The sequence below is a fragment of the Macaca nemestrina genome, chromosome 20 (assembly GCF_043159975.1).
Source record: "Macaca nemestrina isolate mMacNem1 chromosome 20, mMacNem.hap1, whole genome shotgun sequence".
Classification (NCBI taxonomy): Eukaryota; Metazoa; Chordata; class Mammalia; order Primates; family Cercopithecidae; genus Macaca; species Macaca nemestrina.
In genome coordinates, this window is record NC_092144.1 from 39,521,803 (window position 1) to 39,546,005 (window position 24,203).

Sequence of the window (24,203 nt, forward strand, 5' to 3'; positions counted from 1 at the left end):
CTGCAAGTGCTGTGTGCCTTCAACACGCAGAGGCTCTGAGGGCCAGGTCTGCAGACACCCACGAGGGAGTCAGCCAAGGTCACGGAAGTCCACTCAGAAAAAACTGCTCCTCTCCACAGGGTGTCTTGGACTTCAGTCTCCAGATGTTTACTGAGCACCTGCTCTGGGCCAGGCTCTGGACTGGGCTCGAGGTCCTGGAGGGACTGAGACAGATGTGGACCTGACCTTGGGGTTTCAGAGGCTGGAGGTGAAGACGAACACTCAATGTTACAAATGCTAAGTTAATCATCACAGCTTGCAAAGTGTACCAAAGGGGAGACAGTAGGCCGTGGCTCATGCCTGTAATCCTAGCACCTTGGGAAGCCAAGGTGGGTGGATTGCTTGAGGCCAGGAGTTCCAGACCAGCCTGGCCAACATGGTGAAACCCCATCTCTGCTAAAAATACAAAAATTAGCTGGGTGTGGTGGTGCATGCCTGTAATCCCAGCTACTCGGGAGGCTGAGGCAAGAGAATCGCTTCAACCCAGGAGGCGGAGGTGGCAGTGATTGTGCTACTGCACTCCAGCCTAGGCGACAGAGTGAAACTCCGTCTCAAAAAAACAAAAAACAAAAAAAAGCGTGGGGGAACAGTCTAGCAGAGCCCTCCCCTAGAGATCAAGCCTGAAAGAAGGCTGTGGGGCACCCATCTGCCCACCTGACAGCTGTTTGGTAGGCTCCTACTGTATGCCAGGCACTGAGTGAGAAACTCGGTGTGCACACGAACCAAGCCTGACAGGATCATCATTTTCCCCTGGAGTGTACGGTGAAGGAGGCCAGGGTGCAGAGGTATGCCGGGAACAGCAAAGGGATGCCCTCATTTAGGGGAGTGGTGAATAGGGGGATGAAAGAAATAAAATAGGCAATGTAGTGGAGTGCTGTGGGTGCGGGGAGGGCCTCCTACAGCTGAAGCCGGCAGGAAGGTCTCTTTGCAGAAGTGATAGGGGAGCAGCAGCTTGAATGAGGTGAGCGGGGAGCTGGGGAGAGGGAGAGTGCCCTGAGGAGGAAATGGCAAATGCAAAGGTCCTGTGGCAGGGAGGAACCAGGCAGGTTGAAGGAGAACAAGGTGTCCAGAGCGCCTGGAGCGTGTGGCAGGGACAGGCTGTGAACGGAGGTGGAAGAGATGCACACAGGCCATGAGGCTCTGCAAGGCCGGGGGGGCCATCTGAATTCTACTTCTCATGCAATGCAGAGCCACTGAAGGGGTTAAGAGAAGAGTAACATGATTTGGGTTGTATTAAAAGTAAATCCCAGCTGTCTTGGAGGCTCACGCCTGTAATCCCAGCACTTCAGGAGGCAGAGGCAGAAGGATTGCTTGAGCTCAGGAGTTCGAGACCAGCTGGGCAACATAGTGAGACCCCATCTCTACAAAAAACGGAAAAATTAGTCAAGCATGGTGACACACTCCTGTAGTCCCACCTGCTCAGGAGGCTGAGGGGGGAGGATCACTTGAGCCCGGGAGTTAGAGGCTGCAGTGAGCTATGATTGTACCACTGCACTACAGCCTGGGTGACGGAGCAAGACCCCAGCTCTAACAAAAAAGAGTAATAAATAGATCAATCTCCCTGGCTGCTGTGTGCGGAAGGATTTATGGAGCCAGCCCAGCTCAGGGATAACGGTGGCTAAGGCTCGAGTGGACACAGGGCAGGCGGGATTCGAGGTGCACCCGGGAGCTAGCACTGCCCAGACTTGCTGGCACAGGTTGTGAGGAAGGAGTAGCGGGAATGGGGAAGGAGAGGGAACTCTGAGTTTGTAGCATGAGTGACTCACCCAGAGAACCCGCACTCGGAGCCGTCTGCCATCTCCAGTCAAGGTGGAGGGAGCAAGATCTGAGTGGGGCCGCCTGTGCACACGGTATGGGGAGGCCCTGGAGTCGTGGGAGCCGGTCGGAGGCTGTTTGCTGGTAGCAGAGCCGGGGAAGGTCTCACAGAGTCGGGGGATCTGAGCTGTCCTTGAAGAATGAGTAGATGTTGAGCTGTGAGGACAGATGAAGGGACGGTGGGAAGGCAGGGGGGAAGATGGAAGTGGTGTGGGTTTGGGTGGGTTGTCTGTCTGGCAGGGAGTTTACGGAGCAACATGCGGATGATAGAAATAGCTCAGGTTTTGTGTCATGGCCTCAAAAGTCTGGATAAGGAGGCCAAATTTCGGGTGCAGGTGTGAGTAATTCCGGCAGACCAGAAGGGAGAGCAAAGTGAAAAGACGGGGTCAAGCTGAGAGCTCCCAGGACGTGGCTCTGTCTACGCACTGGGCCTTCCCCTTTCTGGACCCAGTCATGAGAGGCCTACAAGGTGGGCCACTGCCCTTCCATCTGGAGATGGTGGATTCCAGAACAGGGGAAGGCTGTGGAGCTGTCTATGTCCTTCTTACCCTGGCCTGCATGTCCTGCACAATCAGGTCCTGTGAACGCTTCTCCCTCATCTCCAATCCTCTCCCATTCCTCCGCGAGCTCCAAGCACAATGACTTTTTGCTGTTCCACAAACTCAACATGCTCCTTTGCGCCCCAGGGACTTTTCACGTGTTCCTGCCTCTGCCAGAAAGCTTCCCCTCCACTCCTTCACGTGGCTGATTCCTTCCTGTCTTTCAGGTCTCTGCCCAAATGCCTCCTCCTACAAGAAGCCTTCCTGATTTACAGCTCCAAGCCCTTACCCATTCCGTCCTCACTTCGTCTTCTTTCTGGCACATATCACAGACTGAGACCGTATGGCTCGTTTACTTGTGTCGTTGTATATCCACTGCCTCTACCCCAATCAGAATGGAAGCCTCATAGCCTTGAGACTTTGATCATCTTCGTTACTGCTGTGTCCCTAAGACTGGAAGATTGCCTGCACAAAGTGAGTACCCGTTAGTATTTGCTGAATGAGTAAGTGTTTGGGGGCCCCACCTTGACAACTAGGTGAAACAGACCAAGCTCCCACCTGCAACCACCAAGAGATCTGGCAGGCCCAGGGCGGTCCCCTGGGACCCCAGACCTCCTGACCCCTGTCCTGCGCTCTGCTGGGAGGTTGCTGCTCTGCCCTCCCTGGAGGTTACAGCAGCAGGAAGGCCAGGGCTGTTCTGGGTTTGGTTTTTGTAATTGGTTGGATATGATCATGAAAAGCATCTAACAACTGGACAGCTGGAAATGTTTTTCCTCCCATTTATGACTTAAAACAGCCTTGGAGTTTCTGGTTGTTTTTAAAATCAGATTCTCCTCACTTAAAAAAAGAAATTAAAAAATTAAAAAAAAAAATACCATAAACCCACTCTTACGTATTTTTGAAGAGAACCTGCAAGGTCATGACAAGGCCTCTGTTTGGGGGAGTTGGAGCGGGGGCTTCTCCATGCTCCGGAGAAGGCCCGGGAGCGTCCGGAACTGGGTCTCGGCCACCCTGCAGTCGTAGTATCAGGAGGGGAAGATAAATTAAGATGAGTACATTGCGCAGTTAGACATTAACCATGACAGTGAAAAAGTATTGTGAATGTTAAAACGGCCTAGACTAAAATATACTGAGGTTAAAATACAGGGTAACTTTACAAATCACTAATAATTTCTTTGGCTTTCACTGCAATAACATTGATTTAATTCATTAGATTCCTTTCTAAATCTATATTTCAGTTTTAGAGTTGTCAGTTTCTGTTAATGACAATTTTGCCCCATCTGTTCCAACATGAAAATGAGGCTCCTTGCAGCAGACAAGATAGATCTCTAAGAGTTTAAGAAGGAGAAATCTTAAAGGTATTTCACTCAGATTAGGCCCTATTTGATGATTCACACTCCAAATGAAGCTGCCCGCAAAAAACTTTTCCTGGACGCCAGTAGAGAGATGACCCCCTCCCCCAGTGATTCCCAGACATTCCTGTTCCCGTGGCTACCCCAGTATCAAATGGGCCCCTGTGTCATCTTTGTCTCATATGTGGAGGGGAAATATTCAAAACATTCTCACTCGTTCTTTTTTTTTTTTTTTTTTTAATGACAGAGTAATAATTCAGGGTGTCAGCGTATCAGAATTCCAGTGGCTGTGATTAGAATGCCAATGAGTTGCTGTGATCTGGCCATTTGAATCGTCATATTACAGTAAGTCATTTCCGTGAGGCCTGGTGAGCTTCTGTCTGCCGAGGGGGCAAAACTCAGTCTGGGTTTTCAGTTCTGGAAGAAATGTCTCTGATATTCCCCTCCAGTCTACCAGCCTCTGGATCTTTCAGCTACCTGCAGGAGATAGTTTTGTTTCATGTGGCTTCTTTTTTGAGGCTGAGTCTCACTCTGTCACCCAGGCTGGAGTGCAGTGGTGCGATTTCGACTTACTGCAACCTCTGCCTCGTGGTTTCTCCTGCCTCAGCCTCCTGAGTAGCTGGGATTACAGGCACCCGTCACCATTCTCGGCTAATTTTTGTATTTTTAGTACAGACAGGGTTTCACCATGTTGGCCAGGCTGGTCTCGAACTCCTGACCTCAAGTGATCCACCCATCTTGGCCTCCCAAAGTGCTGCGATGACAGGCGTGAGCCACCACGCCGGGCCAACAGGAGATTGTTCTGAAAACATGGGTGAAGACTGTGTACCCAAATCCACCGGCATTGGAGGGGCCAGTGTGGGCTTGGCACAAGCCCCCGTCAGGAACAAATGGGAATTTAAGAGCACCTGGATTTTCTGAAGAGCGGGAAGAGGCCCCGCCTGTCCAGCTGTTTGGGAGATGCTCTGGAGTCTGCAGCAGGGTCTTGTGCTATTGCGGGGAGGACATTCTACTCCTTGTCAACCGTGAAAAAAATGAACCCACCCATGAAAGAAGACACAGCGCATAGTTCATGACCCAAGGAACAGGGGATTTCTGGAAAATTTGAAAACCTTCTAGAAAAATATGCAGGCATTAAAACATACATGGAATTAGGCCGGATCCTCCAAGTTAATATTCACCATATGTATTTACATTCAACTCAACGCCAGCACATTGAGTACTGCATTACAGCTCCGAGAAAGAGGAGATTGCCTCTCACGCAGGCTGACATTAAGTTGAGTTACTGTTCTGCCGTAGACTTCTCCAGGAAGTCAAAAGACAGTTGAGAGAATCAGGCTGAAAATCCTCCTGGTACATCTACCTCCTAATTTCAAATACAAATTAGTGAAATTTTAACATTTCAGATGTCATACCTTGAGCAAATTAAAAATCAACAAAAATATTAAGGGTCTATGTTACCTGCTCAAGTGTACAGAATGTATAAAAACTTTAATCAAACACTCGGGTTTGCTCAGTTTTAAATTGTGTTAGTTTAATAGTTTCTTTTCTGCTGTTTATATTAATGACATATTCCCATCTAAATATATTGCCATGCTGAAAAACCATCACAACATTTCCAAGGTTGAATGAATGCAGTTGCCTTCATGGTTTTTTAATAAAAAGATCTCTTTCTATTAAGTTCCCCCTCTTTTTTTTTTTTTCTTGTTCTCCAAAGATTGAGGCACTCTGCAATGTGTACAGTAGCATTGGGACTGAGATAAATACACATTGCCACCACCTCATTTAGTGTGCAAATGCCTGCTCTGCAGCTGTGCAGAGCTGAGGAACCACCATTTCCTCCAATAGCCTAGCTGAGGACGAAGCCGTGGAGGGGCTTGTGGCAACACAAATTGCTTTTTCTAAGCATCGACTGAAGGTCTCATCACTTGGGAAAATGTCTTAATTTACTCTTCTTAGCAAAGTGGTTGTGTGCGCTCTTGACTCTGTTGGAGGAACCCTGCCCTGTCTAGATATATCTAGAAGGATGTGCACATGGGTATACATGCAGGGTACGTGCCAGGCCAGAAGAACCTACCAGCAGTCAACTGGAGGATCTCCAAGTCGCATCACAGGCATGGGGTTTAACACCTTCTCCCCAGCACCCACCTGGCTATACTTCCCACGCTGCCCCTCTGATCAGAGTCTGGTCCTCAGCTCTGAAAGGCAGGTAATACAGCCTGCTGTGCTCCAATCGGTCTCCAATTTGGCAAAACCAAAGTTAAACTTTCCGGTTTTACAAAATTGATCAATTCTTAGGGTTCAAAGCAGGGGAGGAAAAGTAAATCACAGGTAATCCAAAGGTTATTTGAAGGTAAATTCCCCAGGAACCAGGATACTTTGAATTTGCCTGCTTCTGGGCTTGGGGCAGAGGACTCCAGCTGTCTGGCTGGGCTACTCATGGCTAATAAGTAGGTGAGCTGTACAAGAGGGAGTTCCCATGATGCACGACTGTCTTCCGTGGGAAATAGCCGACTCTTTTAATACAAGGCAAGTTCAATTCAATCACAAGTGCATTATAACTCTAAGTACAAATAAATGTATTATTATCCCGACATTTCGTTATGATGTAAAGCGAGTCCTTTGAATCTAATCACTTCCAAGTTCTGATCAAAATAACAACCGTTCATCTGTTTACGTTTTCTTCAAAGTTATTTTTAAGCTTATCGACCACTATAGACTATCTCAATCACACAGACCAAAATAGATAGTGTAATAAACATATACATGTTGAAAACACCCAGTTTTATCAAACCTTAGCACGATGTCGTATCTGCCCCAGATTTTTTTCAGGAACTGAGACGTTACTGCAGCAGTGTGCCCTGGTGTCCCTCTTGCCCAGGGACCAGCATCTTCATCGTAGGGAGTTTTTAAGTGCTGGTGGCAGCTTGGGCAGAGAGGATGACTGACCTAGAAAAGGGGGTGCTACTTGGCAGTATCATCTTCAACTTCTTTCTTCCTCATCCTCAGGAAGGGAAAGAAGGAAGCCTCCAAATGAAGGACATACATTTGACCTGAAGGCCCAGCAAGAATTGCACATTGCAATGTGCACTGTGATCTGCGGGCGAGAGAAATGAGGTGATTAAAGCTAAAAATGAATATGCCCGACCTGGGAAACTAGCCTTCTGAAATAATTAGGCCATGAGATGCAGGATGAGGGAACGAGATTCAGGTGTCTGTTGAAAAGGAGAGAGACTCTGTTCCCCCCTCGTGTGCCTTTTCCAAATGGCTAAAAAGTACCTCAGTTGTCTCCTGGAATTGGTTTTAGCAGCAACTCATTTCTGACCACGCAGGACTTGGGATTCAAGATGTGTTTTTCTAAGCCGGTTGTGATGAGATCAGGGGCTTTGCTAATCAACTAGAAATATGACTGGATATGAAATCTTTACCTGTTTAAGAAAATTATATATTTCGAGCAAATTAATTCCATCTGGACCAGTTACAGCCCATAATCAGCTATGTTATGCAAATGGTATCTTTGTGGTTGAAATCAATAACTTATTTTCTTCTGTAATAAAGAAAAAAGGGAGAATAAGTTATTATTAATTATGGACAAAATGAAATATTTTCTTGCAAGGTTGCGGGTTTCATTTCATTATGAAGGCTTTCCTTGTGCCAATTTCTGGGATGCTGATGAGACCCGTGCTTCAGGATGACGTCCCTAAGGCCACCTCTTGTTGGGGAGAAGGCTCAGGGAGCGGGCCTGGGCCTGCTTCTCTGGGGAAACCCATCCAGCAATGCCAGGAGATGTCTGCCAGCACCCCCTGGCTTGGGCTTCTTCCTCCGGCTGTAGTTCTGAGGATCACCTTATTTATAAGCTTGTTGGGCCACAGTTAGTATCAGCTTCAGTTATAGATGAAGTTAATGACAGTATTGATTATACCATAACCTATGTTAATAGTGAGTGTATTGCCTCTTAGCCATCGGGCCGTATTTATGAGCTGTTTCTTCCCTTCCAATCATGGCTGACTACCGCAGGAAAATCACTCTTTTTTTTGAGATGGAGTTTCTCTCATCACCCAGACTGGAGTGCAATGGGGCGATCTTGGCTCACTGCAACATCTGCCTCCCAGGTTCAAGTGATTCTCCTGCCTCAGCCTCCTGAGTAGCAGAGATTACAGGTGCCCACCACCATGTCCAGCTAATTTTTTGTATTTTTAGTGGAGATGGGGTTTTGCTGTGTTGACCAGCCTGGTCTCAAACTCTTGACCTCAAGTGATCCATCCGCCTTGGCCTCCCAAAGTGCTGGAATTACCAGCGTAAGCCACCACACCCGGCTGAAAATCACTCTTTCTACTCTTTCTTCTGATCAAAAGGAGTGTATATTTTGTGACCACCCGAGTCTAATGCAGAAACAGCAGTCATGTAGCACTCCGTTTCAGCTGGGAATGCTTGCATTGGTTTGCACACTGATGGCGGTCATTATCACCTTTATTTTTCCCTTCAAATGGGGCCCTATATTTGGAGGCCCCATGGAGAGAGAACCCCAGGAGCCCTTGCTTGACCTTCCCAGATGGCCAGGTTGGGGGCCTCCTCCAGCCAGGTCACACTGCTGGTATTTTTCTAAATGTTGGGATGGAATCTCTTAGGGGATGTTATCCCAGGATCTGCTCTTATCAAAGCCGCTGGATTTTAAACCTGGAGCGAGCAGTCACAGTAACTTAAATGTGGAAATCTGTCAGAGCGTCCATGGGGCTGTGGTGCGGTTGCTTTTGGCCTCCTGCCATTTCATTTACGAGGTACTTGTATTTGACAAACAGAACTCGTTTACGCACAGATATCAGTCTTCTTCCTGCCTGAGCATCAGGCACAAGAACGTGCCCTGACCGGGGTCCCACCTATGTCACCCCCGAGGAGAGGGGCCGTTTCTCCCAAATATAAGCCTGTTCTTGTCTCCTGGTAAAGGGGTTCTGAAGCGAGGGTGCTTTGGAGTCTGAGTGTCATGCAGAAAAATGTCCCTACTCCTGCCGGACTTCAGTGCAAAGTCACTGTGGATAGACTCAGGCTCTCAGAGCTTCAGTGCAGGGTCACTGTGGATAGACTTGGGCTCTCAGAGGACCCAGAAGAAGTAGGTAGCGGGCAGTCCCAAGTTCAACCATGCTGCTTGAGGGTATGGCCTGCAGGAGGAGGGTCGGGGCCAGCTTATGGGGTGGACAGAGGCCGCCATCCAGGGGAGGGGAGCCATGGCTGACATGCTCGGGGCTTCTTCCCAGGTCCTGAATTTTGAGGTCTCTTCCTCCCTTGCCTTCTGGTGCTTGGCTCAGGGACACCCCCGTCCTCCTCCTGGGAAGCACGCGGGGGTCTCCACTCGCCTGAGCGTGGGACGGGAGGGCTCGTTAACCATCCTCCCTTCCTCCATCCTGGCCTGTTTATGGATTCCTGACCAAGTCCACTAGGCGGCTTGAACCGGCTGTGGACAGCTGGGCCGCTTGGCATTTTATGGTGAGTGGCGGCTTCCCAAGGCCGTAACTGTGTGTGCCTGTGCATGAGCACCCAGGAACGTGCCTTCTCCCGCCCGGCCCTTCTGAGGGGTGCCCTCGCCGGGGGTGCCACCACCCTCGCTGGCGAGAGCAGGGACAGAAGGGTGTGCAAAGCAGGCTGGGACTGGGCGGCCGGCAGAGGCTCCATCCAGAGGAGAAGCCCCCCCATCCCATCCCATCCCATCCCATTCCACCCCAGACTGATGCTTTCATGATAATGACACCTCCTGGGGAGACACCTTATTGCTCTTCACAGAAACAATCTCTACCGAGAGAAATTAATTGTTTTGTTGTTGATGGGAAAAGAAATAGAAGCAGCTATTTTTAAGTGTTCTGTCTAGCTGGGGGTGTTGGAATCGCAAGTCACAGGTGGCTGTCTCAAGAACCCATACCCTGAGAGGGTAGTGAGCCCCATGGGGCACACCTGCCCCGGAGTGGGTACCTTCTGCCTGGGATTGGTCGGGGGGATACTGATGACTTGAGGCGAGGCTGCCTCATTCCAGGCACACACCTGGGATTAAGTCGCGGCTCCATCACTAACTGTGTGATCCCTGTGCCTCCATTTCCTGATGGGGACAGTGATATGCTTTTTTACCAGATGGTTCTGAAAATTAAATGAGATAATATGTGCTCAGTGTTTAGCTGGGAACATAGTAGGTGCCCAGCAGCTGGCTAACAGTAGGAGCTGGATGTGTGCGAGGATTTAGCAGTGGGTTGGCGCCGGACTTTTCTGTGAGTAAGGTCTAATTGGCCCCTGCCCTTCCGTGGCCCCTGCCCTTCTGTGGCCCCTGCTGTGCTGGTGCTGTGCCTATTAACCCAACCAGGGTGTGAGCCTTGAGTCCATCAGTCCTGAGGCTTTGAGCAGCCTCCGTACACCAGTTGTTGAGTGAAGATCCATCTTCACCCTTTGATATACTCTAGCCCCACCTTGAGCTCAGGCAGTGCGGGTGACCCTGAGCTCCCCGTCACTCCAAGCACAGCACCAGACCCACTACTGGAGCTGCTCCACAAACAGCGGTCCCACACACACAAGCGCATCCTAATGGGGGCCCCGGCAGCATATTTACTATTTACTGAGCATCTGGGAGATAACAACTTTTATGGGAGGGATTTTAATTAGTGCTGTGGCTAAACGCGGTGGAGTTAACATGGGTGGAATTGGCTGGTGCGCTGACTTCTGTGAGAGGCATCTGGCGGAGGGACGTGGCCATGTTTATCACCTGGTCCCTGCCATTAAAGGGGGCGGGAGTGGAGATAGTGCTGAGAATCCCAGGGAAGTCAAGGCCACCGCCAGGGCAGCCAGGGCGTGGCGGGGGCTGGGCAGGGCCCGCTCTGTGGCCGGGAGCTCTGTGTTGTCACACAGGGACCTGTGCTTGGCTTTGTGCTGTGCTCTTGTCATCTTGAAATGTTTAATAATTTCTTTGAGCTTCTGCTTGGTGAGTGAGGTCCGATGGGGCACCAGGGCATTGCACCAGCAGGAGAGGTGAGCCACACTGTGACATCCCCTTTGCACCATGGTAGCCCATGGGCACCACATTCTGGTGGACTCACCGTGCACGGGCATTCAGCAAGACTCGACGTAAAGGCAAGGCAAGCACGTGACATCCAGTACTACGTGAGGCGCTGACAACCCCCAGGGGGCCATGACTTGCCTTTGTTTATATATTTTTTAATTTTTTTAATTTTTAATTTTTGTGGGTACATAGTAGCTATATAGATTTATGGAGTACATGAGATGTTCTGATGTAGGCATGCAATGTGAAATAGCGCACCATGAAGAATGGGGTATCCATCCCTCAAACATGTATCCGTTGAGTTGCAAACAACATGATTTCCCTTTGAAACAGAGCTTGCTTCAAATGCAGAGAGAAGGCACTGGTACCGTGAGAAACACAAGCAACCATAGTAGGTGTATATGTTTATGGGGTACCCGAGATGTCTGGGTACAGATGTGCAATGTGAAATAGCAAAGCATGAAGAATGGGGTATCCATCCCTCAAGCATTTATCCTTTGAGTTGCAAGCAACATGATTTCCCTTTGAACCAGAGCTTGCTTCGAACACAGAGAGAAGGCAAGAGTACCCTAAGAAACACAAGCGACCAGGAAACCCAACCGTATCCTTCTTGCCAGTGTTATGTCCCTAGAGTAGCCAATCCCTTACATGAAAATGATGCCATGAGAGGAAGAGAAAGATGGGGCTCCTCCCAGTCCTTCTTCCTCTCAGCCCTTCCTTGCCCACGCACAGGCTGAAGGGAGAGGGTATGGGCAGAGTGTGTGTGCCTCAGGAAGTGAAATAAAAGCAGTTGTGTTCGTTCTGTGCAGCCTCCCACTGTTCTGAATGAAATACATATGAATGAATGAGCTAGAAAAAAGTTGTGTAATTTTGGTGATTCTGCTATGAGGTAAACACTTGTATATTTGTATTTAAAACTGGCATGGCACAATATAATGATGAACATAAAACTCATGCTAATAATGTAAAGTTTTTATTTTTCTTTATTCAGAATGGCTTCAAATAGCAATTTTAAAACGCCATGACAAGTAGAAAGACTGGAAGAAAAAAAAATGCTTTATATTTTAGTGCCTTTCCCAGCATTTCTCCCTTGCTTTTTGAACAAGGGGTTCCTACTTATTTTTTTTTTTTTTTTGAGACAGGGTCTCACTCTATGCAATGGCGTAATCTCACCTCAAGAAATTCTCCTCCCTCAGCCTCCTGAGTAGCTGGGACTACAGGCAGTCTCCACCATGCCCAGCTAATTTTTTTGTATTTTCAGTAGAGACAGGGTTTTGCCATATTGCCCAGATTGGTCTCAAACTCTTGAGCTCAGGCAATCCGCTAGCCTTGGCCTCCCAAAGTGCTAGGATTACAGGTGCGAGCCACTGCACCAGGCTGGGTTTCCCACATTTTTGTTCATGGTGGGGTCTCATCTGTAATGCAACTTTCCCTGGGTGTGGGATGCCAAGGGGCTTTGGCTTGAGGAGCTGCGAAAGTGTGAATCTTGCAATGGCCAGGTGGGATAGGAGGTTGGTAGTAGAATAATGATCGCAGTCATAATAGCTGCCTCTGTTTGCATTTCCCATGAGCCAGGCACTGTCCTAAGCAAGTCACATGGGTTATCTCATTCCCTCCTGCAAACCCCACCAGGTACTTTGTTTATGTGTCCATTGGACAGATGAATACATTCAAGTCCAGAGAGGTTAAGTAGCATAGCCAGGGAGGTTCTCAGAGCCCAGCCGGAGTACACGGCCAGCCTTCTTGGCCACGTTGTTTCTCTGCCACCCTCATTTTGCCCATTTTGCGGGATGGAAAACTGATAGCTCAGAAGAGCAGCCCAAAGTCATGACTCAACGGGGTACGGGCAGGCCTGGAACTCAGTCTCCAGTCCTGTGGCCACCACATGTTGCTCCTCCCTAGGCCACCCTGCCTCGCCCGTGCTGGAAGCATTTTCCTTCTTCCTCCGAAAAGGCAGGCATGTCACCATTTGTCACAGTGGGCTCCAGTGTTCATGTTAATAACCCACTGAGTGACTGTCTGCTCCACATTCCTTCTTGAGTGATGGCTCAGGACCTCAACACAGCTCTCTAGACCCCCCACACCCACCACACAAGGGCACCAGCATTCAGATACGTGTATACGCCTGGACGGACACACCCATAGCTGCTCCTGCACACAGACACACAGAATGGCGCAGACACATACGCATACACACACTTGTGCACCACACAAGCAAAAACAGGCATGCGCAATGACACTGCTCTGCTCGGATGCACAGGCATGCACAGACTCGTGTACACACTCCTCAGACACACACGTGCAGGCCTGCACACAGACCTGTGCACACAGATATTTACAGGTACATGCCAAGGGTACGCAGGCTCACACACGAGCATTCACACACACATGTGCACACAGGCGGCCTGACATGCCCACGTGGACACATCACAGAACTGACTCAAGGCCACTTCAACACTGCTAGAAGTCCCAGCAACTTGGTCTCACAGAACCGGAACCATGGGTGCTGGCTTGTGGGGTCAAGGGGCTAAGGGGGTCATCACATAAGGTTTGTTGGCACCTCTTCCACGTGCCCTTGCAGGGATCCCTGTGCTGGAGGGATTGAGGTAGGAGAGAGGGAAGCACGGCAGAAAATGATCTTGGGGTCATGTGGAACCCCAAGTCAGGGTGGCCAATTTGTGGGCAAATGTTTGTTCTGTATTTAAGGTACATGTGGGCTTAGAAATCATAAAGTGATGGTGCTGTGCTGCATGCCAGCTTTGTCATCCATAGTCCCCTAAGGAGCTCCCCACTGGGTGGAAGGGGACACACAGTTGCAAAATGCTGGCAGGCATGAGGTTACAAGAAATGCGGGTCAGAATGCAGAGATTGTGGGGCCTGAAGCAGTCAGGGAAGGCTTCCTGGAGGAGGAGGGCTTGGTCAGTGCACAACAAGGCTCACCGATGCTGTTCTGGGCCTTTCCTTTCTCTACCTCCCTTCACAATAACCAGCTCACTTGGAGCCAATACATGCAGGGAACTCGTTATGACAACCTCTGAGGCCATCCAGGGCCTTTACTCCTCCCACTACTCTCCTCTCCCTGCCCACCACCTGTAGGTAGGTCTTGTTTCACCTCTGTCATCCAGATGTAGAAACTGAGGCTCAGGACATCTCCAATCTGAGGTCTCAGGTGGGAGAAGGAGTGGCAGGACCCCAATCCAGGACCATCTGCTTTCTAGGCCTGCCTCTCAGCCACCTCAGTTTTCCCACCGTGTGGTTGGAGGCATTGCTCAGGTCCCCACCTAGAGAAATAGGCACAGAGCTGGCTCCGCATTTGAAAGGAGTCCCGAGGCCCTGCCCTGCATGTGCTAGCTGTGCCCCCTTGACAGTGGGTCCTGTGTCTCGTCTCAGAGCCCTCGTCTGTAAAATGGGTGTGAGAAATGGATAAAATGAAGCAGGCAACGTGCCTTGCACAGGGAGCGGCCCATGATGCATGTCTAGCAAGCGCCAGCACCACCATCACTATTGCTGTGATCGATCGCCTGTCACTGCTGCCTCATCCAGGGTTAGGACATAATTGGAAAATGAGAATTGCAAGTCGGATCAGGAGGAGTGGAAGGAGGAGGCTGTGACACCGAGCCCAGAGAGTGCCTGATTGCAGCGGTCAGGTTAGGGCAGCGGCTCACTGTGATCCTGCTGGCCTCGCAAGGTCAGCCGCACCCCTGTGGTGCCAGGCCCATTCTTTCCTGCTCCCCAGTTCCGCAGCTGTCTAGGTGTAACCTGGCCAGGGCTCGGAGGGACACGGACTCTCGCTGTGTGACCTTCTGCGTGTCTCCCAGCCTCTCTGAATACCAGGTTTGTCTTCTGTGCAATGAGAATAACGTCCACCTGGAGGTGGTTTCTGGAGTTCAAATGAAAGAAAGCATGGCAGGGCTTTGAAAAGGGCCACACCGTACGCCCCTGCTGTGCAGGAGGACATGGGGGGCTGAGGAGGGAAGTGGTTACGGCACCCCTCCCTGTCCCTGCTCCTCCCCAGGCCCCCCGCCCCTCCACATCTCAGCAGAGCTCAGATGCTTTGCCAGTCCCGGGAGGGTGGCATTCTGCACCCAGTAGTTTCCATGGTGAAAGTCCCAGTGCCTGCCATTTTGCAACCCATCTGACCTAATTTATACTTCATCATTTTTGGCAATTTTGTGACTTGGGTTGGGGAGTGGGCGGTGTTGAGAGCACTGGCTCTGAGTCATCCTCACTCTCCTCCGGCTGAAATTCAAGTCCTGATCTATCCACACGCACACACGTGTACACACGGGCAGGCAGGGAGGCCGGGAGGGGAAAGTGGAGAAGCCCCACTGTGGCAGGCATTTGTTTGTCTTTCAAGTTTTATATTCTTGCTGAATATACGTGTGGAGAGAGTTGTGAATTTTTATCTCTGACCTTTGTAGGCATAAAATCATCCTATTATCATATACCTGTCAGAAGAGAGGAGAGAATCAGACCATATTCTTTGCCTTTTATGTAACAAGAAAAAGAGAGAGAAAGTTATTAGCGTTTTTCCAATGCAGAGATTCAAAAAAACCAGCTACCTCTTGGCCAAGCTCCCTGAAGCAGGGGTTGCTCTCTGCTGGCCTGGTCACTTGCTTCTGGTCCAGCCCAGCCAAACAGCAGGACTCACAGCTCTGGCCCATCCCTATCTCTGGATTTACTCTGAGACGGTGTCCTACAGTGGTCAGCGTGCCCATGTGGGAACAAGAGCGGCTTCTCTGAACACACGTCCCCAGTTTCTCAATGCTCTTGCAGAGATGGAACCTTCCAGATGAAAGCTCTGTTTCCCCTCAGAGTGATACTAAGTAGCAATTTAAAAACACCATGACAAGCCCAGAGAAAGGGCAGAAGGCAGGATAATTCTTTAGTTTTTGTTTTTTAGAGACAGGGTCTCACCCCGTCACCCAGGCTGGAGCGCAGTAGTGTGATCACGGCTCACTGCAGCCTCAAATTCCTGGGCTCAAGTGATCCTCCCACTTCAGCCTCCCATGTAGCTGGGACCACAGGAAATGTGCAGCCATGCCCAGCTAATTTTTGTATTTTTTTTTGTAGAGATGGGGTCTTGCTATGTTGCCCAGGCTGGTCTCAAACTCCTGGGCTCAAGCGATCCTCCAGCCTTGGCCTCCCAAAGTGGTGGGATTACTAGTGTGAGCCACAGGACCCAGCGAGGAAAATACTTTATATTTCAGTGGCTTTAATGGCATTTCTCCCTTGCTTTTTGAACAAGGAGTCCCACGTTTTCATTCTTCAATGAGTCTCATCTGTGATGCAGCTGTACCTGAGTGTGGGACCCCAGTGGGCTTTGGCTCAGGGATTTGTGAAAGTGTGGCTCTTGTAATGTGCACGTGGGATGGGAGGGTGGTAATAGAATAATGATCACAGTCATAATAGCTGCTTCTGTTCTTGTTTCCCGTGAGCCAGGCACTGTCCTAAACAAGTCATGTGGGTTATCTCATTTACAAACCTCATCAGGCAGGTTCCTTTGTGTGACCATTTGACGGACGAATACATTTAAGTCCAGAGTGGTTAAGTAGCATGGCTGAGAAGCAGGTGAACCAGGGCCTGGAATTTCAAATTCCTCATCTGTCAAGTGGACATAAAAATATTTGCTTGGGAGACTAAGGTGGGTGGATCACTTGAGGTCAGGAGTTTGAGACCGACCAACACGGTGAAACCCTGTCTCTACTAAAAATACAAAAAAAATTAGCCAGGCGTGGTGGCAGGCACCTGTAGTCCCAGCTTCTCAGGAGGCTGAGGCAGGAGAATCACTTGAACCTGGGAGGCAGAGGTTGCAGTGAGCCAAGATTGTGCCACTACACTCCACCGTGGGTGACAGTGCAAGACTCCATCTCAAAAACAAAAAACAAACAAAAAAACAAAAAATGATATTCACTTTACAGAAGTGCCATGAAAAAGTACTGAAATTTGTTTGCACAGCATCAGGTACATGGTTAGTGCTCAGGGCGTGTCATCATCGTCAACACCCTCATTATTATCACTGGAATCACTACTGCGGCTGCTACTCTGGCAGCCCATTCATTCCTTCAGGCCACACGAATGGAGAGTGCGCTAGATGCCAGGCCCTGTCACGGCACTGAGGACACAGCAAGAACACAGCACAAACCCTCCTTGTACAGATCTGTTTGTACAGGTCTGTCTGTGCTCACCAGGGATTTACTTTAGCCCTGGTACATGCCCCCAGCTAATGTTTCCACCTTTCAGACGGAAGAGAAGTATTACTGCAAGCATCCTTCCAGTGCCTGCCAGGCATTCTCCCAGCAACTCTGCCTTGATCCCCAAATCCCAGTCCATTGCTGATTGACCTCAAACTCTGTCCTGCTTGGTGGGGCCTCTGGCTGTGGTCTGCCCTAGGTGGCCTGGGCTATCCCCGGGTGGGCTGGGGAAGGCCAGAGGGGACTGTTGAGATGATGGGCACGTTCTTTGCAGAGCACGCAGCATCAGGGTCTGAATCTGGAGAAGCTGGGAGCTGGGACTGGCCTCTATCACAGTCGGACTTGGCAGGTGGACAAAGCAAAAGGAGAAGGTTCTGGGACCCCAGTAAAGGCTGGGGGTGAGGTAGAACTCTCACCTCCAGAGGCACCTCCTCAGAAGGTCTGGGGTGGCCACAGTAAGTCCTGCCCCTCTCCTGCTGCCTGCATCTCCCCTCAACGGGATCCTGTCTTTCCTACCTCCCCCATAAGCATCCCCAGCCCTGAAGTCCCTGAGGGTGCAGGCTGGCACAGCTCTGCTTACCCACCCCAGCCCAACTCCCGAGACAGGACTCTGCAGAGCCTTCATGTGGGGCAGAAATCAGCCTCATCTCTGACGGATGTACTTTAGCCTGGAAACCTCTGTGCATCCTGATTCACAGACAAGCATCTAACCTCAAAAAAGGCAGGGATTTGGGTGATGCTGACGATAAAGTCTAATTTTACCTCAATAATGCAAGTGGCTCTGTAATTCCATATAATTATATTAACTGGAAAAGCGAGGCCCGCCTTCGATAGACAGGACCCGATTATCTTTGCAGGCATGGAGTATGCTCTTTAATTCCCTTTGCCCGGCAAGGTCTGCCTTGCAGCTTTAGATCCAAATAACGACAGCATGCTGTTGGCGTTCCTATGACCACTTATTTGTTGGAGCTTTTACATAAATAAAAAGGTGTGCTAAATTGGGAGGGCATGCCTTTAAAGGTGAAGTCTACAGGTCTCAGAGCTGATGCCGACGTCGGGGGCTGAAGGAGCTGCGGGATGTCGGGGGAGTTTCCCTAAGCTGGGCTTTTTTCATCATCTGCCTGACATTTTAACTCTCCTTCCTTCTCCTCTCAGTTTCTCTGAACCGTAGAGCCCACATGAAAATACAACAGCTAATGGGTGGCTTAGGCAATTTAGGGTGGACAATAAGTAAATAATGAGAAACTTGCATTTTGTAACATCTGTAATTTTTCTTAAGTTTCATTTATTTTACGCCTCCCCCCACCAATTAAAAAAAAAAGACCCCCATAAATACCGCAGCGTCTTTGGTTTAGAGATGGCTTGAATGGGGAGAAAAGCTCGAATGCGCTGTTTTTTCCTCCAAGTAAGGTACTATAAAACTGTTTATAAAATGAAACTAATGAGATTTGGAGCACACTGTTACCTGATATTAAGCTGTTTTGATGAGTGAGGCAAATTGCTGTGGTTAACAAATGTAAAACCATCACTTTTATTGATACAGGTTTGTGTATGTGTGAAATTAATCAAAGCGTGGGCGATGATGAACAGTTTCTGTAGAATTCTGTCAAAGGTTAAGAGCTAGTTATTTTTAAGAATGACATGAATCTAGCAGAGACAGTGATTGCCTAAATGACCATTGTAATTACCAATTACTTCTTGAAGCAGAGAATATATTCACGGCGTGCAGTCCTCTAAATACAGAAAGGCATTAGCCCATTTACGTACTAATGCACATAATTTAGCTCCTGAAAAGGGCAGATGGGAGCACAATGAAAGATATAATAGATACCACCTAATATCATTCCCTAAGAATATTGGATTCATCAAAGATGAATATTACTTTATGTCAGATTGTTTTTTATAAACCAGTCAAAATATATTTCATCTCATTTTTGCACTCGGTATCAGGGTGACAATAGCAACATCACCTTTGTCATCAAAATCTAGCCAGCGGTGGGACTAGGACAGGGTGCCCACTCTGATGGGGGGCATTTCAGCCACCCTTTGTAAGCCGGTGTGTAACTCACAGGCAGGATAACTTCCAGGCGGGGGTGATTAATTTTATTTCCTTTGGAGACGATGTCAGTGGAAGCAGGAGAGACACGGTTCTCAGACAGGAGGATGGGAGCAGGGAGGTCTGTGCTGACCTCCTTTCGGAAAATGCATCGTCTGAAATGTCTTCTGGAAGGCGACATCCTCCCCAGTCCCGGGTTCCTCTCCTCAGGTGTTGAAAATCCAATATCCAGGTATATGGAGGAGGAGGAGGGAGCCCTTTCTGTCTGCACACTGATCTTAATGCCATATTTGGATTGATATAATGATAGCAGAGATCTTGTTTCCCAATGTTGCAGAATCAATGTAATAACAGTAACAGAAATATTATTTAGTTAGTGCAGTTCTGCTGGCATAATGTAGTCACGCTTTCAGCAAAATGATGGAAAATATAAACATTTAATCAGCCCTTATTCACAAAAAAGCCTAAAAATTAATCATGTTTAAATTCTGTGTCTTCGGGAAGCAATTCAGATGCTAAGCAATTCAGATTTTTTTTAATTTTTATTTTTCTTGCCTTTTTTTTTTTTTTTTTTTTGGATGCGCAGTCACAGATAACCTACTGCCGCTCTCAATTACAGTCTCCTTGGGAGAGGCTGAACTGCCTGGCGCCTGCCAAGAGATGGTGACTCCAAGCTGTGGATTTGGTCTGCGCCCCTCCGAGTGGGTTTCCAGCATGCGTCTGATTCTCTCCTTCATGTTACCAATCAAGGGCAGGAGGTTACACAATACCCTGTCAAAACAGCCAGCCACCTGTTCCCCGTCCTGCTGAGCCAGGCGGTGGGGCACGCGGGTGTCACAGAGAACGTCAGCGCTGCCTGAATACCTACTATGCGCCGGGCCCTGTGCCAAGTGAGGACTCGACCCTCCTCTCAAGGTTTGCCCAAGGTCATGACCAGGATCGCTTCGTCTTGAGTGCTGAGTCCCTCGGAACATATGAGGGTTAGAAGGAGAGAAAAGGAGGAGTGTCAGAGAGGGAGGACGAATCGGGGAGAAAAGAGAAAGAGGGGAGAAGAGTGGAGTACCAGATCCAAGGTCAAGCTTCAGGGCCAGGTGACCTTGAGAATCACTTCCCCCTTTCCCGGCTACGATTCCTGTAACATGTTAATTGGGGATGGTGATTCCGGCCAAATGGCCCATGCTGGGGCTGGGAGAGGCCCCAGGGAGTCAGTGCAGGCAACTGGGCTTCACATGCAGCCCCTGCATGGCAGGCTCCTCCTTCTGATCTGGGCCCAGCTCATAAGGTTCTCCTTCAAGGGGCTTGTGTGCCTGCCCAGCAAAAACGGGAGCTTCCCTTTCATTCTCTGCTTGTACTGTGTGGCCTTTCCTATGGGGTGTTTTCTTTTGGTCTTCTCCTTAGACCAGTGGTTCCCAGGCAGCTGGGGCCAACTTTGCACTTCCATCCTTCGGGACATTTGGCAATGTCTGGAGACATGTTTGGTTGTCATAAGTAGCAGGTGCTCCTGGCATGCAGTGTGTAGAGGTCAGGAATGCTGAACATCTGGCTTAAAATGTCAATGGTACTGGACCTGAGAAATGCTCATCTGGTTATGATGGCATGGCCAGCAGGTGCCAAGGCTGTGCCTTGACGTTGCTCATCCTTGGTCCCCCAGCACCCAGCACACCTCCACCTGGTACACAGCAGGCAGGGAATAAATAACAGTTGAATGAATGAGGGAATGGGGTTCCGAGGGTGCTGGCAGGGCTCCTATTGGGTGAGAAGTGGGTCTCCTGCCTGCCTTGAGACTTCCTGGAAGGGACCTGGACCTGCTGGTCTCTCTTGAGCCAAGCCCACCTCTCTGTTCCCAGCCACACAGTGGGCTCCTGGCACTCCGTGGGCTCCCAGCACCTCAGTGGCCTCTACTTGCTGGAGGATGGCCGCAGTGCTCTAGTCCTGGACTTGGCCTGGCCCAGAGGACACCTGCAGGCTGGTCAGGAACACCTACATATCCAGGTGCCCTGGGATGCTTGTTCCACAGGTAGTGTCTTGATTAGGCTCGGACCTTTGAACAGACCACTTTCAATTGGTGGTGGACACCTTCCTCTGGTGGACACTGGTCGCTTGGCAATGGAAGGAGAAATGTGAATACTTTCCCTGCGGCCCAACCTGGGCAGCCTGTCTCAGGAGGGATGCTAGAGAGGCTCTCTACACCGGTCCAAGAATTTCCTAGCGCCCCTGCTCCCTCGTGTAGAGCAATGGAAGCCTGGCTTCAGGGACAGGAGTACCCTTGTTTTCAGACCCTGCAGGTCCCCGAAAAAGGTCCATGTCATCCTTAAGCTGAAGCTGGACCCATTTCTGGCCCATCACTCTGTCCTAGTGCGACCTGAGGCCGATGGGCACAGCAGGGCCGGGGTTCCCAGAGGTAGAGTGTATGTTGGGGGAGAGGCAGGGGGAGGAAGGGTGAGTGGGAGATCACTGCTGTGGTTTGAATAGGTCCCCTCCAAAATTCACATGTTGGAAACTCAATCTCCAATGCAACAGTGTGGAGAGTTGGGGCCTTTTGGGAGGTGTTTATGTCAGGAGGGCTCTGCCCTTGTGGATGGATTAATGCCATTATAAAAGGGTTTGGGCCAGGTGCAGTGGCTCACGCCTGTAATCCCAGCACTTTGGGAGGCCGAGGAGAGCGGATCTCCTGAGGTCAGGAGTTTGAGACCAGCCTGACCAACATGGCGAAACCCCATCTCTACTAAAAATACAAAATTAGCCGGGCATGGTGGTGGGCACCTGTAATCCCAGCTACTTGGGAGGCTGAGGCAGGAGAATTGCTTGAACCCGAGAGTTAGAGGTTGCAGTGAGCCAAGATTGCACCATTGTACTTCAGCCTGGATAACAAGATGAAACTCCATCTCAAAAAAAGAAAAAGTGTTTGGTGGAGAGAATCTGGGAATCTGGTCCTCTTTTGCCCTTCTACCTTCACCACGTGAGGACATAGTGGTCCTTCCCACTGGAGGACACAGTGTTCAATGTCCCATCGTGGCAGCAGAGAGCAGCCCTTAGCAGACACCAAACCTGCTGATGCCTTGGACTTCCCAGCCTCCAGAACAGTGAGAAGTAAATCTCTGTTCTTTATAAATCACCCAGTCTCAGAGACTCGATGGCAGCAGCACGAACAGACTAACACAGTCATGTTACTGGTGCTTCAGGCTCTTGGGGAGGGGAGTCTGGGTAGGCCTGTGGGAAGAGTAGGGGAACATGGGGAATGGGGGGCAGCAGGGGGAAGCGCCATAGACTCCATGGGGCATTTCTCTTTATGGCCTTGTTCCCGTCCCTCTCATCACCGAGGGTCCCTGGGCACCCACCGGGAGCTCCCTTCTTCCCTGGGATCCAGGCAGCAGCTCCCAGCAAGGGCAGTGCTTCCTGGACAGATGCCACTTTTTTCTTTTTTTTTTTTTTGAGAGGGAGTCTCGCTTTGTTGTCTAGGCTGGAGTGCAGTGGCACAATATTGGCACACTGCAACCTCTGTCTCCTGGGTTCAAGCAATTCTCCCACCAGCCACTTTTGCATGTCCAGGGACCTCTTGAAGAGAAGGGCAGAGGCAGCACAGGGAACCCTAGACTGGGGCCTGAAGATGAGGCCTTGAGTCCATCATCTCCCTTCACCCACGGAACGGTGCAGCCACCCAGGGCATGGCTCTTGTCTGTGGTTTGGGGAGCGTGACAAGACAAGGGTGTCAGGAGTTGGTCACCTGGAAGGGCTTTGCTCTTGGATACGCAGGGAATTCCCTGGGGCGGGGCAGAATGCTACCCCTCAGCTCTCCCTCATGGGAGACCCTGGCAATCCTGAGGGAGAAGGCGCTCAGCTCCGCAAATAGCACCTAATTTACTTCCTCTTACTGCCCTGAAGGCCTAGAGCAACAGTTAAGAATCACATTACCGCCTTTTATTGTCTCTAATTTTTACCCAAATGGTTTCTGCTGCACCAGCTAAACAGGCTCTCATTTCCCTTCCCCACGCTGTCACGCTCTGGGTGTGTGCATTTCTAGAGGGGTCAGCCTCTGAATGTTCTTCTCACGTAATGCAAGACGGGCCTTCTGTGCTCCCCTCCGCTCCCTGGGTGGGAGTAGGGGCACCAGGACACCAGGGCTTACTCCTGGGAGGGCCACAGTCCTGCAGTCCTGGGAAGGAGCCCTGTGTTTATCTAGCAACTGTGTGTGCCTATGTGGTGGGGGGACCCTGGAAAGTCTGCAGGGTGTGTCTGCCCATGCACCTCCACCCTCCTCTGACCCTCAGCCCTCTGCCCTGGATCTAAGTCTAGGGAAGCCAGCCCTATCAAGCTGTGTGACAGTGCCCTTTAACCAGACTCCTTTGGTGGTAAGTGACAGAAACCCAAGTGAAACTGAATGCAGAAAAAAGGCCTGATGCTGTGGCTCATGCCTGTAATCCCAGCACTTTGGGAGGCCGAGGCAGGCAGATCATCTGAGGTCAGGAGATGGAGACCAGCCTGGCCAACATGGTAAAACCCTGTCTCTACTTAAAAACACACACACACAAAAGTTAGCCAGGTGTGCTGGTGGTTGCCTGTAATTCCAGCTACGTGGGAGGCTGAGGCAAGAGAATCACTTGAACCCGAGAGGCAGAGGTTGCAGTGAGCCAAGATGGCACCTGGGCAACAAGTGTGAAGCTCCATCTCAGAAAAAAAAATGGGGGTGGGGTGGGTACTGTTTTAGTACTCATGGAGCTGAGCCTGGGAATAGACTTTTTACCATGCACGGGTGGATCACAGACGTCTTGGGAGTCCATCTCCTCCACCTTTCAGCTCTGCTGTGCTGGGCACAGGCTTGCCTCCTAGGCAGCAAAGACAGTGCAGCCAGGGACGCCCCTTAGCTAAGCAGGAAACCTGCTTCCTACGTGGCGCAAGAAAGATCCTGACATCTCATTGGTCAGGCTCGGGTCACAGGCCCACCACTGGGCCAATTGCTGTGCTAGGGATGATGCCTGGGGTAAATAGTCAGGGCTGGTCCGTGTTCCTCTCCTGGCAGCCTATGGAATGTGGACGGGTTTGGGCTTAACCAACCCACATGGAAAGGAGCAACTTCCTAATGGAATATCTAGGAACTGTGACCACAGTTAGGAATGGATCTCTGCTACTAACCTTGGAGGTCCCTTCCCTCTTTCCTGCCTCAGCCCCCATCTCTAG